Source organism: Pongo pygmaeus, chromosome 4, assembly GCF_028885625.2.
Source record: "Pongo pygmaeus isolate AG05252 chromosome 4, NHGRI_mPonPyg2-v2.0_pri, whole genome shotgun sequence".
NCBI lineage: Eukaryota > Metazoa > Chordata > Mammalia > Primates > Hominidae > Pongo > Pongo pygmaeus.
The window spans coordinates 27,879,016-27,896,126 of NC_072377.2; positions in this window are offsets into that span (position 1 = coordinate 27,879,016).

Consider the following 17,111-nt stretch of genomic DNA (forward strand, 5'->3'; position numbering starts at 1 on the left):
GTGTGCTGGTCTTCTTGACAGTCTGGTCTCTTGGTAGGAGATGCTCTTCCTGGCTGAGTCTAGTTAACTATCTTGTCTCTTCCTTCAATTGTGCACTTTCAAAAGAGTGGATTTTATGGCATATGAATTATATCTCAATTTTTAAAATCCTCAGTTTCCCAGGTACCTTGTATGATGAGCACAAAAACTTCACTTGTTGTGGGTCAGGGCCACCGTAGCTCCATTCCCAAGTTTGCATTCCAGAACTGGAGCTGGAGTGAGAGTTCCTGAGGTCAGACTGGTCTTTAGGCAAGGTTTCATTCTTCAGAAGGAGCATACTGAGTGAGGGGCTATGAATTTTTAATTTGTTTATCATGTGTCTCTTCAATATTATATCCTAAGTTCCCGGAGAGGAATGAATGAATAAATGAACACATTTCGTTTGTAAAATATTGGCGATTTAAAGCATCATAAAAAGATAACATTTAAAAATAATTTTAAAATAAAAATTTTCATTCACCTGGACATCAATATAAATATAAATATGATGTATTGATACAAATATTTGTACAACCAGAATCTAGAAGAATGTTATAGAATGTTCATCCAAAGTTTGCTTAATGAATACATTAATGAATGATTCAGGGAACTTATACTTAAGAATTTATATTAATTTATTATTATTTAACCTATATGTGAAAATTGCTGGCTATTTTAAGAATATAGGAATATTTCTTTAAACAATCGACCTGTGATTATCCTGTATACCATCTGAAGGAAAAGCTGGTATGAGAAAGATAATAGTCTCATAGGCCATATTTTATTAATCATTAAAACCATCTCTCAATGATACCTGGAGGAAACTGCATTTAAGTCTCAGATTATTAGGAAGTAAATGTGCTTTGCAGTGGAGTTACAAAGTGCACACTAGCCTTGGACATTGGTCTAGTCAAAAAGGAGAGTTGGGAGGGGAGAAGAAAAAAGAGGGATGGTATTAACATTTGTATTCAATGAGGAAAGAAAGGCAAATTAACCCTAAAGAGGCACATGTTTTGGAAAGGTGAATTTCGTTGTATTTTATGTTCCCCTCCAAACATATTTAAGGAAATAATTATGTCCATTGGTGCCTATTTGTCTACTACATAATAACAAAACTGCTTCTTTAGGCCATCGAACTCTTTCTTTATTATGCTCATCAGGGTGACTTTTTATTAATATAATGCTCACTGACTGCTATGTTCCTAACAAAAATATTGAGATAGTAATGTTTTTAACTTTTGTTAGAGAAAAGGTTTACTTTAAAGCAATTGACATTACTTTTCATTGTTTCAAAATTATGTACTGCCAGATAAATAAGCAGTATTTTACACTTTGATGTCAGATGTCTGTGTAGGTCTGTACACAGATATTAAGAGAGATAAATACTATACAATTAATGTCAAAGAAATTCTTCTAATCAAGGAAGCAATAATTAATATGTCTATATGGGTGCACTAAATTTTAGACAATGGCCTTTTGCAGCTAATTTACATATCTATGGTAAAATAAGCACATTTAAAATTTGTAAATATGTAGTTTCTTTCCTCACATGTAATAAAGAATAATTTTGTTGAATAAAATGAATTTTGAGGTCATTAAACAAAATGGTAGTTACTAGAATTGTTATAATATCCACACAATGATTCGTAGTAATTGTGTGAAAGCGATTCTTAAATTATTAATGTAGTGATGAACAAGATATAAATGACCAGGAAAACATTCTCATAATGGAGGTAACACAATGACAATATTAAACATTGTTTGCAAAACTTTCTAGTAAAGCTATTTCTTGTAAGAGTCTAATTCTCTCTTTGTACAGGGTAAAACTTTATAATCTTGCAGTGAACCATTTTATTTTATTTTCATTATCAAGTGCCTTAGTCTGTTTGAGCTGCTGTGATATTATACCATAAACTGGGTGGCTTATGAACAATAGAAATCTATTTCTTACAGTTCTAGAGGCTGGGAAGTCCAAGATCAAGGTGCCAGCAGATCTGTTGTCTGGTGAGGGCCTGCACTCTACTTTATAGATAATGAGCTTTGTGCTGTATGCTTACATGGAGAAATGAGAAAAGAAGCTTCCGTGGGTCTCTTGTCTGAACTAATCCCAGTCATGAGGACTCTGCTTGCTTTCATGACCTAATCACAACCTAAAGTCTCCATCTCTTAAGAGTATAATTGGGGGATTATATTTGAATATATAAATTTTGGGGGGACACAAACATTCAGAAAATAGCATCAGGGAAACTCTGTTTCGAATGTGAACCAACAAACTTCCTAATAGAATTTGAAATCCAATCTGTAGACGAATCATGGTCTGCAAACAGATACACACACATTCAGTTATACATTTTTGTGTGAAATAAATTCTAGATCTATGTCATATCAGATAAATTGGAGGTTCCATTTAAGTGAAATTATTGTGAAATCATAATTTGTTCCATTAATCCTAACAACTTTACTCTAATATATGAAATGAAATACATTACAATTTTGTGTTCTCACCCAGTATTGTTAATTATAACCATTTTTCTATCAGGATGCATTGCTAAAATTTTCTTCTGCTAAAATACAGTGTTTACTTAGAAAATATTAAAATAATATTAAATATTTCTTATCTATTTTTACTGTCTGAGCTATAAAATTCTCCTATTATAAATTCCCTGTTGGGTCAAATAAGTTTAATTTTGTCGCCTAGACATCCCTTTATTAGGAATGCTCTTGATTTTAAGAAACTACACCTAAAATCTACTTTGTTACTTTTTGAAGGGTATATACTGGAAAAGCAAGGTACAGATGCATTAAAATACATCCAAACTGAAGGCAGTAACTATGAGTAAAGGCTTGAGAAACAATTTATCATTAAAATATTTCTGCTTCATTGTATGAATATATCTGAATTCCAATTTTTATTTCAGTGAAGTGGCAATAAGGACACCTACTTTTTTGATATTCATGGTTTTCACGGAGCAACAACAGGATGTGTAAATCAAGCAAAACTTTATTTTGTAACAAATATGCGTTCAATATAAGAATAATTAAAATGAATGAACTTATCTTTGCTATTTTAGGTTTTGTGTTTTTTTCTGCTCTGCTTTGTTTTCTAGCTTCTCAGTTGTATTATAACTGACTGTAAAATGAATCATCATCTCATAATCTAGTAAGTTCTCTGTAGAAATCTCCTTGGGAATTATATTCTGTTTTTAGTGCTAAGTTCAAAAACATAAAATAGGCAAAATTTTCCATGAAACTAAGTATGCAAATTAAAGTATAAGTGATTTTAAATAATCAAAACTAAAAACTAATATTTATGGACATAAAAGCTCTGGTTAAAATTCTATATTATTTAATATTCCATAGAAGAATGAATTAATTCAAATTATTTTCTACTAATTTTTAAAATAATTTACATGTGTAAATTTGAGTTTCCTTACCAGAAACAACATAACATATCAATTGCAAGCCAATTAATTCTTTTTCATTCAATCTTCACATTTAAGTTCTAAACAAGATAATTCATTGGTACGTTTGTGTAAATTTTACATATTTTTCACCTTTTAATTGTCTAATGCATCCAAATATTACTATGTGTCTGTCCTTCAAACATATTGATTGAATTGGTAGAATCTGATATAAGGAAGAAAAGCTTGAATGAGGGAATAATTTTATATTTAAAGTTTATTATTTAATCTTATTTTTCTAAATAGAGTTGTCATTCTGAAGTTTGCAATGCTTCATGAAACGAAGAAGTTTTTAAGAAACCTTTTGATATAATCAAGAATGTATCCAAAATAGGTGGAAAAAAATATTTTCAAAATAATACTGTTTTTAGAAATTACAATGTGGGATCTATGTAGCATACAAAACACCAAAATAAATCTCATGTGGATTTAGAATTTAAATTTTACAATGATGATAAAATATTACACATATATGTATGTCCATGTGTATGTGTATGTATTTGGGGGAAAATTAGCCATAAAAATTACAACAGTAAGGAATGCCAGAAAAATACCTTGATACTTGACTCCATAAAATTCCAACTGTTTAACAAAAGTAAAATTGTGACATAAACACAATAATTATTTAAAAGGCAAAACTGAAATGTTTACATATTTTCACTTTTAAATTCCTAAATATGCACACATAAACACATATGTTAACCAAAACAAAGGTCTTAAAAATACAATATACAATGTACATGGAAATTACCTACATATTTAAAAATATGGGCACCATTATTGAATAATCACAGTTATCATTTTTTCCAGAAAATTAATGGAATGTGATAAAAAATTAAATTCTTAGAAATGGTTAAGGTATTGCAAAGAAGCTATGTTTCAACTTAAACATTTTGACTTAGATATTTGACAGGGGAGGTTTTTGATATGACATCTTAAACTGTTTCTAAAATTGCCAAAAGACATTTTATTTTATTTCTTACCAAAAAATATATGGACCTCATTTTATTGATTCATATTGAGAGCTTTTTGTCATTGGTCTATTAATAGATTATATCAATTGACTCTTAAATATAAACCAGCCTTGCATCTCTGATATGAACCACACTGGATCAAGGAATAAAATTATTTTCATTTATTTATGAATTATAGTTGTGAGCATTTTGCTATGAACTTTACATCTACATTTATGACATATATTGGCATGCATATTTGTCTTCTTTGATTTTAATATCAGAATAATATTAGTTTTATGAAATATGTTGCGATATGTCCTGGAAAACACTACGTGGAATTGGTGTAAATTCTTTGTTAAATGTTTTATAAAATTCTCCAGGAAAATCATCTATTCTGGAAATTTTGGGGAAGAGTTCTTTAATTAGAAATTTAATATTCTTAGTAGAATAGGGCTAATCAAATTATCTATTTTATTTGAGCAAATTGTGTTTTTGAGAAATTGATTAATTTTTGTTTGTTGTTGATGTGTGTATTTTTATTCCTAGTAATCCTTTATTATATTTCTGATGTCTCCATCAGATCTTTGAAAGTCCTCTGTGATATCTCTTGTTATATCCATGATATTAGTAATTTGCAACTTCTCTATTTTTTGGACAACATTGCCAAACGTTCATCAATTTTTATTAATCTTTTCTATTAATCCACTTTTTGTTCATTGATTTCTCTATTTTTTTCTGTTTTCAATTTCATTGATTTCTGCTGTTTAATATGGCCTTACTTCTTGTTTGGGGTTTATTTTGTTCTAGGTATGCTATGTTCTTGATGAAAGTTTTTGATTATATATTTTTTAATTTTTATTTTTATAGAATATTGTTTTAATTGACATATAATGATTGTGCATATTTGTGAGATACAGAGAGATATTTTGATACATGTAGCATTGTGGAAAAATTAAATCAGGGTATTTAGGGTATCCATCACCTCATACATTTATCCCTTTCTTTGTGGTGAGAACATTTACAATTCTTACTTCTAGCTATTTTGATATATACAATATAATATTCTTAACCATAGTAATTCTACTGTGCAATAGAACATCAGAACTTATTCCTCCTATCTGTAATTTTGTACCTGTTGACTAAACTCAAATGCCCATCAATGATAGAATGGATTTCAAAAAAATGTGGTACATATACATCATAGAATACTACGCAGCCGTAAAAAAGAAAGAGATCATGTCCTTTGCAGGAACATGGATGGAGCTAACACAGGAACAGTTAACCAAATACCGGATGTTTTCACTTATAAGTGGGAGCCGAATTATGAGAATACATGGACACATGGAGGTGAACAACATACACTAGGGTCTATTGAGGATGGGAGTGGGAGAGGAAGAGCATCAGGAAAAATCGCTAATGGATATTGGGCTTAATACTTAGGTGATGGGATGATCTGTGCAGGAAACCACCATGGCACACATTTACCTATGTAACAAACCAGCACATCCTGCATGTGTACCCTTGAAGTTAAAAGTTAAAGAAAAATAAAATAAATCAAAATCAATAATTAACGTTTTTTACACAAAGTAGAAAAGGAAGACATACTGTCCAATCATTCTATAAACTTGTATTATCCTGACACCCAAACCAGATAAAGACATTATAGAAAAAAATTTCCTTGTGAATATAGATGTAAATATTCTCAAAAATGCTAGTAAACCAAATCCAGTTTCATATCAAAAGAATTACATGCTATGCCTAATGTGATTTCTCTTTAGAAGTTCAAGGTTGTTTTAACATCTGAAAATCACTTAATATAATAAACCATATTAATATCGTAAGGGTAAAAAAACACATGATCATCTCAATAGACACAGAAAAAGCTATTTAAAAAATCAAATGTGCTTACATGATAAAGACACTGAACAAACTAGGAATAGAATGGAATGCGCACAATCTGATATAAGCCATCTACAAACCACCTTTTAATTAATATCATACTTATGGTGAAAGATTGGACTCTCATGCACTGTTGGTGTGAGTGTAAAATGGTGCAGACACTTTGGAAAAGAGGCTGGCAGTTCCACAGAGGTTAATCATAGAATTACCATATGACCCCTTCATTTCATTTCTACATATATATTCAAGGGAAATGAAAACATGATTAATATAAAAACATGAATGCTTTAGAAACATTGTTTATAATATTCTACAGGTAGAAACAACACAAATACCCAGCAACTAATGAATGAATAAATAAAATATATAGCCATACAAATTAATGTTAGTAATGCAACTGAATAATGTATTAATGTATGCTACATCAATGGACCCTGAAAACATTATGCTAAAATAAAGAAGACAGTCACAAAAAACACATATTTTACTATTTCCTTTACATAAAATAGAATAAATAATTGACAGGACTGCTAATGTATGAAGATTCCTTTTTCTTTTTGAGATAATGAAAACAATCTGACATAGATGGTCATGATTGCTTTACAACTCTTAGAATATACCTTTGAATTCTGAAGAAAACAAAAATTTACATTTTTGAGCCCAATCTCAAACATTCTGAAATGGAAACACTGGGGATAGGGCCAAGAAGGCTTCCAGGTGATTCAGATAGGCGCATGTTGACATTTGAAAAACATGAAGTAAAACATGAATAAGCCACTTGGGAACAGGAGGTTCAGTAAGAAGACCGTCAAGAAAAACAGACAGAAAGAGAGAGTAGGGGAGCCATCTGAATGTGAAAGCACAGGAAAAATACTCGGAAATATCTCCTTCCAAGTTCCTTAGTGCTGTTTTATTTGATAAGTGATCTTCCTTGCTAAGTGACTTAGTGTCTATGATTATAATTCTTTATGAAAGAAAATTTGGCTTTTCCTACTTTAATCATTCTAAATCCTGCCCGTATATCAGAATCACATGTATAGGAGCCTTTTAAAAGGTTGATCAACTGAGTCCATGAACCCAGAACATCAGATGAAATTGACTTGGAATATACCTTTGTATATTCCAAATACACTGAGTATGGAAAAATTTTACAGCTACCCACATTATTATAATGCATAGCCAATGTTGAGAACGATTTCCGTCGGGGAGTGATAGCTGGGATGCTGAGATTCTTTTTTTTTTTTTCTTCCTTGATTAGCCACATCCTTACAACATACACCTAATTATGTGGAGTCAAATTATAACCCAACGACTGATTGTAGAAAGGAATTGCATGTACCCAACCCCAAATATGAGGTATTTTGATTTGAGTATTGTGATTATATGCAAGGATATGATACTCTCCTACAAATCATGAGATGGAGTACCATTAGACAATGCTGTGAATCTGCCATTTAAGCCTTTGCCAGATTTCTGTTTTGTTCACCATAGCATGTTATATACCAGGCCTTGTTCCAGGAACTGGGAATGCCAGACACAGACTCTGCTCTGCTGGAGCTTAATCTTTTTGAGACTCAAATTGCAATACCTACTAAAGGTCAGATAGACATCTTGGTGGCCACTAAAATAAAGCAATAATTAGAGAAAAGAAATCACAGTGGGGTTGAATTGTTTTTTCTAACATCTTGTAACTTGTAATAAAAAGAAGACAAAATTTTAACCCAGATTGTCTGGACTGATAAGGGAACACAACAACTTTCTATCTTTCTTGTTAGACTCCCTTGCAACCTGCAAATTTTGTTCTGTGATGTGTGGCAACTAAGTATAATTGAAATGCCCATGGCTAAATTTTAGTAGGAATCAAATGGAATATATTGATTATTTAAGGAGTGTTCAGACCTTGATTAAGAATGCCTGAACTTCTTAGTGATGCAACAGAGCTAGAACGTTGGCCCAGGAATTGCACAGTGGAGTCACCTGGGGAGTTTTAAACACTATTTATGTCTGAGTGAAACTATGGACTTTGAGGACTGAGGGAACTGGAGTTTAAAAGTTCCCCCAAGTGATACATATGTGCTGTCATCCATAAAAACCACTGCTCTGAATCCAAATCACTTTGAGATCCCAAATACCATGGACCTCTGTGATTTGTTGGATGTTGAGCCCCAATTCCCCATGCTGGAATGAATGAAAAATCCATCGGTTTTTGACATGGTAGTTAGAACAAGTGTTAGAAATTAGCATACCTATAGAGTGAAGGCATTAAATTAAATTTGGGAAGGTAGAGTTTCCAAGTCTTTGAAACTAGTCCAGAATTCCAGAGCTCAGAAATCTTTAATATTACAATGAAGGCCCTTAAGAATAGTCCCTGGAGCACTAGGTCTAGAGATAATACAAATCTTTTGATTCAAAATTTTTGTAATAATGCCAGGGTACCAATATGCTTAGCTACAATGTGAGAATCATTGCTGGGGTTGGTGGTTAGTTAAATGGGTGTGTTGTTAAAAGTGGCCAGGCTGAGACATAGGTAGTTAAGAAGGGAAGCTCATGAGGTTTGGACACACTAGTGCAGTTATAAATACTAATTAGACTCTATAAACATAGGTTTATTTAGTGCTTAGTCTATGTCAGGCAAGTTATAGAGTCTGAGCTGTAGAAAGACAAAGCTCTGTCTTCCCCCTGTTTTTCCTATCCCCATCCCTGGAGCTTGTATTCTAGATGGCAGGGTGGAGAGTAAACAAGAGAAAACAGGAAAAAGAAAATGTATGATATCCAGCCGAGCGCGGTGGCTCATGCCTGTAATCCCAGCACTCTGGGAGGCCAAGGCAGGCGGATCACCTGAGGTCGGGAGTTTGGGACTAGCCTGACCAACAGGGAGAAACCCTGTCTCTACTAAAAAAACACAAAATTAGATGGGCTGGTGGTGCATGACTGTAATCCCAGCTACTTGGGAGGCTGAGGCAGGAGAATCGCTTGAACCCAGGGGGCAGATGTTGCGGTGAGCCGAGATCGTGCCGTTGCACTACAGCCTGGACAACAAGAGCGAAACTCCATCTCAAAAAATAAATAAATAAATAAATAAATAAAATGTATGATATCCTTTACAAATTTAAGTGCACAGGAAAAAAAAAAGTAGGGAAAGAATAGCATGGGGTTGCAATATTAAAAATGCTGGCCTAGGCCAGGCACAGTGGCCCAAGCCTGTAATCCCAGCACTTTGAGAGGCCAAGGCAGGTGGATCACAAGGTCAGGTGATGTAGACTCTAGACTATCCTGGCCAACATGGTGAAATCCCGTCTTTACTAAAATACAAAAAATTAGCCGGATTGGTGGCGCGCCTGTAGTCCCGGCTACTCAGGAGGCTGAGGCAGGAGAATCTCTTGAACCTGGGAGGTAGAGGTTTCAGTGAGCCAAGATTGCACCACTGCACTCCAGCCTGGTGACAGACCGAGACTCCGTCTCAAAAAAAAAAAAAGAAAGAAAAGCTGGCCTATAAAGGCCTCACCAAGAATGTGATATTTTAATAAATACCTCCAAGAGGCCAGAGAAAATTTTTTAACCTATCTAGAGAACATTTTATTTTTCTTAGTTTTAACTTGAAAAAAGCATGCCATCAATCTACATGGGAGAAGATTTTATAATTTATAGTCTAATAAATTTGCACTTCAATAAAGGTGAAATTATCCTCATAGAATTATAAAATCTCACTTGCTAATTTATGCCAAAGTCCACATGTAAGTAAACCAAACTTCTGAAATCAGCTTTTATTTCAATGTATTTAAAAGATTAAATTTACATCTGCATAATGATGGTTAAAATGTTAAATTGATCTGGGTTAATTTCATTTTATAATGATGTATCTGTGTTTCTTTTAACATTACTATTTGGAAAAACTCTCACCAATCATAATACAGATGTACATGATTTCAGCTAATACATCTTTCAAAAGATAATATTTTTCATTCTCAGAAATGCTATTAAAATCAGATGATTGATAATGGTAACAAATTTAATTTATTATGGGTATAACATTAACTATAGATTTTGACTGTCTTAATTTTATATCATTATTTCAGTATCCATTAAGAACTTATAAGACCTCTTTCATGTTATATAATGGAATAACATATTATTTCATGTTATCATGGAAAGCAAATATATAACAGAAAGTAAAGCTAGAATAACTAAGTATTTATGCAGATTAATACTTTCTTAATATTCAGTTTTGCCAGATAGAAACTAAATAACATAAAAATAAATAATGTGTACTTTTTCAGAGTTTTGATATCAGTGATTATACTTTCTAAACAGACAAATTTAAAAACAAAAATAAAGACTCTGCATTCTCTTCAACAGTAGGGTCTGTACCTGGGGTCCACAGATCCATGTAAAAGCATTCAGTTGATCTGTGATTTTGAATTAGAAAATAAAGCAAGCAAGCAAACAAGCAAATTATTCACACTAAGCTCTATAATTGAGCATTTTCTTAAATTATGATCACAGGACACAAGTCATAATACTTTCAGAGTAGCTGTGAATATAATTAAAAATAGAAATCTTAGATTTCTTTTATTGTACTTTACATTTTCATGAATATCTCAAAATATGGTTTAAACTCATACACTTCAAAATTAGAATACCAATTGGACCTATTACTTGATCTTATTTTTAATGTATTAATTCAAAAGTATACATATTAATGTCTCACTTTTTAAATTTTTTAGTAAATGTTTTCTAACATAAAATAGGCCGCCCAAATTTAACAAATGGTTATTTTTATGCTACATAAAATGGTCTCCAAGACTTACTTCACAACAGTAAAAGAAAATAAAAAGTTTGGAATGGTGTGTATATTATGTTAAATTTTGTGTAAAAAGGGCAGTGAATAAATGAATATAAAAGCCAACATGTACACTTTGTATGTGAGAAGTATCCCCGAAAGACTACTAAATAAACTCGTAACACTCGGCAATTCCAAATAATTAACTAAGACTACGGGTCAGAGGCAACCAAGAAAAATCCCTTTGTAACTTTTGAATTGTGGGCCTGATGTTTACATAACTTTCAAATAATACTTATAAACTTATAATTATTTAAAAAATAAAATGAGAGTTTACATAGAAATAATAAAGATACAAATGGTTATGGACCGATTAAAATGAAGTTTGTGATCTTTGTGTTTATTACTTTATTATAACTTAAGTTTTGGGTTAGGATATGTTTCATAAACATGTTCAATCAATGTATGAGTCATAAAATCATAAATTATAAGATAAATTAGTTCATCTTGGAATGTTCTCTTTATGTACTGTGTTGAAATCTTCAGAGAGAGTATTCAATTCTTACATGATTTATACGCCATTCAAATTTGCCAGACTTCTATTAATGTAAAACAATTTTAGAACACTACTAACAACTCTGACTGAATTTTAACATATCAACTGGACATGTACTGTTCTAAATAGCATTATCCATTCTCTTTGCCATCACGTGGTTTTATTGCACCAGAATTAAATGACTGTAATGACTTGTCATGATTTATCATCCAGAGAAAGAATAAATCTATACTTTCTATGATTAATCTCATTACTGCCATGCATGATTTGACATCATAAATTATCTTGAAAAAAATGTTTTGCTCATTTTTTCTTTAGCATAATGTATTAAAATATCATTCTCATACTGAGGGAAAAGGTACCTATGATTAGCAATAAACATGTATTTTTTACATCCAGGATTATTTAAATTTTTCTTAAAAATACATTTATTTTGTGTGTTACTTTTCTTTTTATTATTATTATTATTATTATTATTATTACTGTTATTATACTTTAGGCTCTATGGTACATGTGCGCAACGTGCAGGTAAGTTACATATGTATACATGTGCCATGCTGGTGCGCTGCACCCACCAACTCGTCATCTAGCATTAGGTATATCTCCCAATGCTATCCCTCCTCCCTCCCCCCACCCCACAACAGTCCCTGAAGTGTGATGTTCCCCTTCCTGTGTCCATGTGTTCTCATTGTTCAATTCCCACCTATGTGTGAGAATATGTGGTGTTTGGTTTTTTGTTCTTGCGATAGTTTACTGAGAATGATGATTTCCATTTTCATCCATGTCCCTACAAAGGACATGAACTCATCATTTTTTATGGCTGCATAGTATTCCATGGTGTATATGTGCCACATTTTCTTAATCCAGTCTATCATTGTTGGACATTTGGGTTGGTTCCAAGTCTTTGCTATTGTGAATAATGCTGCAATAAACATACGTGTGCATGTGTCTTTATAGCAGCATGATTTATCGTCCTTTGGGTATATACCCAGTAATGGGATGGCTGGGTCAAATGGAATTTCTAGTTCTAGATCCCTGAGGAATTGCCACACTGACTTCCACAACGGTTGAACTAGTTTACAGTCCCACCAACAGTGTAAAAGTGTTCCTATTTGTCCACATCCTCTCCAGCAAGGACCTGTTGTTTCCTGACTTTTTAATGATTGCCATTCTAACTGGTGTGAGATGGTATCTCATTGTGGTTTTGATTTGCATTTCTCTGATGGCCAGTGATGGTGAGCATTTTTTCATGTGTTTTTTGGCTGCATAAATGTCTTCTTTTGAGAAGTGTCTGTTCATGTCCTTCGCCCACTTTTTGATGGGGTTGTTTGTTTTTTTCTTGTAAATTTGTTGGAGTTCATTGTAGATTCTGGATACTAGCCCTTTGTCAGATGAGTAGGTTGCGAAAATTTTCTCCCATTTTGTAGGTTGCCTGTTCACTCTGATGGTAGTTTCCTTTGCTGTGCAGAAGCTCTTTAGTTTAATTAGATCCCATTTGTCAATTTTGGCTTTTGTTGCCATTGCTTTTGGTGTTTTCGACATGAAGTCCTTGCCCATGCCTATGTCCTGAATGGTAATGCCTAGGTTTTCTTCTAGGGTTTTTATGGTTTTAGGTCTAACATTTAAGTCTTTAATCCATCTTGAATTGATTTTTGTATAAGGTGTAAGGAAGGGATCCAGTTTCAGCTTTCTCCATATGGCTAGCCAGTTTTCCCAGCACCATTTATTAAATAGGGAATCCTTTCCACATTTCTTGTTTTTCTCAGGTTTGTCAAAGATCAGATAGTTGTAGATATGTGGCATTATTTCTGATGGCTCTGTTCTGTTCCATTGATCTATATCTCTGTTTTGGTACCAGTACCATGCTGTTTTGGTTACTGTAGCCTTGTAGTATAGTTTGAAGTCAGGTAGTGTGATGCCTCCAGCTTTGTTCTTTTGGCTTAGGATTGACTTGGCGATGCGGGCTCTTTTTTGGTTCCATATGAACTTTAAAGTAGTTTTTTCCAATTCTGTGAAGAAAGTCATTGGTAACTTGATGGGGATGGCATTGAATCTGTAAATTACCTTGGGAAAGATGGCCATTTTCATGATATTGATTCTTCCTACCCATGAGCATGGAATGTTCTTCCATTTGTTTGTATCCTCTATTATTTCCTTGAGCAGTGGTTTGTAGTTCTCCTGGAAGAGGTCCTTCACATCCCTTGTAAGTTGGATTCCTAGGTATTTTATTCTCTTTGAAGCAACTCTGAATGGGAGTTCACTCATGATTTGGCTCTCTGTTTGTCCGTTATTGATGTATAAGAATGCTTGTGATTTTTGTACATTGATTTTGTATCCTGAGACTTTGCTGAAGTTGCTTATCAGCTTAAGGAGATTTTGGGCTGAGACAATGGGGTTTTCTAGATATACTATCATGTCATCTGCAAACAGAGACAATTGGACTTCCTCTTTTCCTAATTGAATACCCTTGATTTCCTTCTCTTGCCTAATTGCCCTGGCCAGAACTTCCAACACTATGTTGAATAGAAGTGGTGAGAGAGGGCATCCCTGTCTTGTGCCAGTTTTCAAAGGGAATGCTTCCAGTTTTTGCCCATTCAGTATGATATTGGCTGTGGGTTTGTCATAAATAGCTCTTATTATTTTGAGATACGTCCCATCAATTCCTAATTTATTGAGAGTTTTTAGCATGAAGCATTGTTGAATTTTGTCAAAGGCCTTTTCTGCATCTATTGAGATAATCATGTGGTTTTTGTCTTTGGTTCTGTTTATATGCTGGATTACATTTATTGATTTGCGTATATTGAACCAGCCTTGCATCCCAGGGATGAAGCCCACTTGATCATGGTGGATAAGCTTTTTGATGTGCTGCTGGATTCTGTTTGCCAGTATTTTATTGAGGATTTTTGCATCAATGTTCATCAAGGATATTGGTCTAAAATTCTCTTTTTTTGTTGTGTCTCTGCCAGGCTTTGGTATCAGGATGATGCTGGCCTCATAAAATGAGTTAGGGAGGATTCCCTCTTTTTCTATTGATTGGAATAGTTTCAGAAGGAATGGTACCAGCTCCTCCTTGTACCTCTGGTAGAATTCGGCTGTGAACTCATCTGGTCCTGGACTTTTTTTGGTTGGTAAGCTATTGATTATTGCCACAATTTCAGCTCCTGTTATTGGTCTATTCAGAGATTTAACTTCTTCCTGGTTTAGTCTTGGGAGGGTGTATGTGTTGAGGAATTTATCCATTTCTTCTAGATTTTCTAGTTTATTTGCATAGAGGTGTTTGTAATATTCTCTGATGGTAGTTTGTATTTCTGTGGGATCGGTGGTGATATCCCCTTTATCATTTTTTATTGCATCTATTTGATTTTTCTCTCTTTTTTTCTTTATTAACCTTGCTAGCGGTCTATCAATTTTGTTGATCCTTTCAAAACACCAGCTCCTGGATTCATTGATTTTTTGAAGGGTTTATTGTGTCTCTATTTCCTTCAGTTCTGCTCTGATTTTAGTTATTTCTTGCCTTCTGCTAGCTTTTGAATGTGTTTGCTCTTGCTTTTCTAGTTCTTTTAATTGTGATGTTAGGGTGTCAATTTTGGATCTTTCCTGCTTTCTCTTGTGGGCATTTAGTGCTATAAATTTCCCTCTACACACTGCTTTGAATGCTCCCAGAGATTCTGGTATGTTGTGTCTTGGTTCTCATTGGTTTCAAAGAACATCTTTATTTCTGCCTTCATTTCGTTATGTACGCAGTAGTCATTCAGGAGCAGGTTGTTCAGTTTCCACGTAGTTGAGCGGTTTTGAATGAGATTCTTAATCCTGAGTTCTAGCTTGATTGCACTGTGATCTGAGAGATAGTTTGTTATAATTTCTGTTCTTTTACATTTATTGAGGAGAGCTTTACTTCCAAGTATATGGTCAATTTTGGAATAGGTGTGGTGTGGTGCTGAAAAAAATGTATATTCTGTTGATTTGGGGTGGAGATTTCTGTAGATGTCTATTAGGTCCACTTGGTGCAGAGCTGAGTTCAATTCCTGGGTATCCTTGTTGACTTTCTGTCTCGTTGATCTGTCTAATGTTGACAGTGGGGTGTTAAAGTCTCCCGTTGTTAATGTGTGGGAGTCTAAGTCTCTGTGTAGGTCACTCAGGACTTGCTTTATGAATCTGGGTGCTCCTGTATTGGGTGCATATATATTTAGGATAGTTAGCTCTTCTTGTTGAATTAATCCCTTTACCGTTATGTAATGGCCTTCTTTGTCTCTTTTGATCTTTGTTGGTTTAAAGTCTGTTTTATCAGAGACTAGGATTGCAACTCCTGCCTTTTTTTGTTTTCCATTTGCTTGGTAGATCTTCCTCCATCCTTTTATTCTGAGCCTATGTGTGTCTCTGCACGTGAGATGGGTTTTCTGAATACAGCACACTGTGGTTCTTGAGTCTTTATCCAATTTGCCAGTCTGTGTCTTTTAATTGGAGCATTTAGTCCATTTACATTTAAAGTTAATATTGTTATGTGTGAATCTGATCCTGTCATTATGATGTTAGCTGGCTATTTTGCTTGTTAGTTGATGCAGTCTCTTCCTAGTCTCGATGGTCTTTACATTTCGGTATGATTTTGCAGTGGCTGGTACCAGTTGTGCTTTTCCATGTTTAGCGCTTCCTTCAGGAGCTCTTTTAGGGCAGGCCTGGTGGTGACAAAATCTCTCAGCATTTGTTTGTCTGTAAAGTATTTTATTTCTCCTTCACTTATGAAGCTTAGTTTGGCAGGATATGAGATTCTGGGTTGAAAATTGTTTTCTTTAAGAATGTTGAATATTGGCCCCCACTCTCTTCTGGCTTGTAGGGTTTCTGTCGAGAGATCCGCTGTTAGTCTGATGGGCTTCCCTTTGATGGTAACCTGACCTTTATCTCTGGCTGCCCTTAACATTTTTTCCTTCATTTCAACTTTGGTGAATCTGACAATTATGTGTCTTGGAGTTGCTCTTCTCAAGGAGTATCTTTGTGGCGTTGTCTGTATTTCCTGAATCTGAATGTTGGCCTGCCTTGCTAGATTGGGGAAGTTCTCCTGGATAATATCCTGCAGAGTGTTTTTCAACTTGGTTCCATTCTCCCCATCACTTTCAGGTACACCAATCACATGTAGATTTGGTCTTTTCACATAGTCCCACATTTCTTGGAAGCTTTGCTCGTTTCTTTTTATTCTTTTTTCTCTAAACTTCCCTTCTTGCTTGATTTCATTCATTTCATGTTCCAGGGCTGATACCCTTTCTTCCATTTGATCGCATCGGCTCCTGAGGCTTCTACATTCTTCACGTAGTTCTCGAGCCTTGGTTTTCAGCTCCATCAGCTCCTTTAAGCACTTCTCTGTATTGGTTATTCTAGTTGTACATTCTTCTAAATTTTTTTCAAAGTTTTCAACTTCTTTGCCTTTGGTTTGAATATCCTCCCATAGC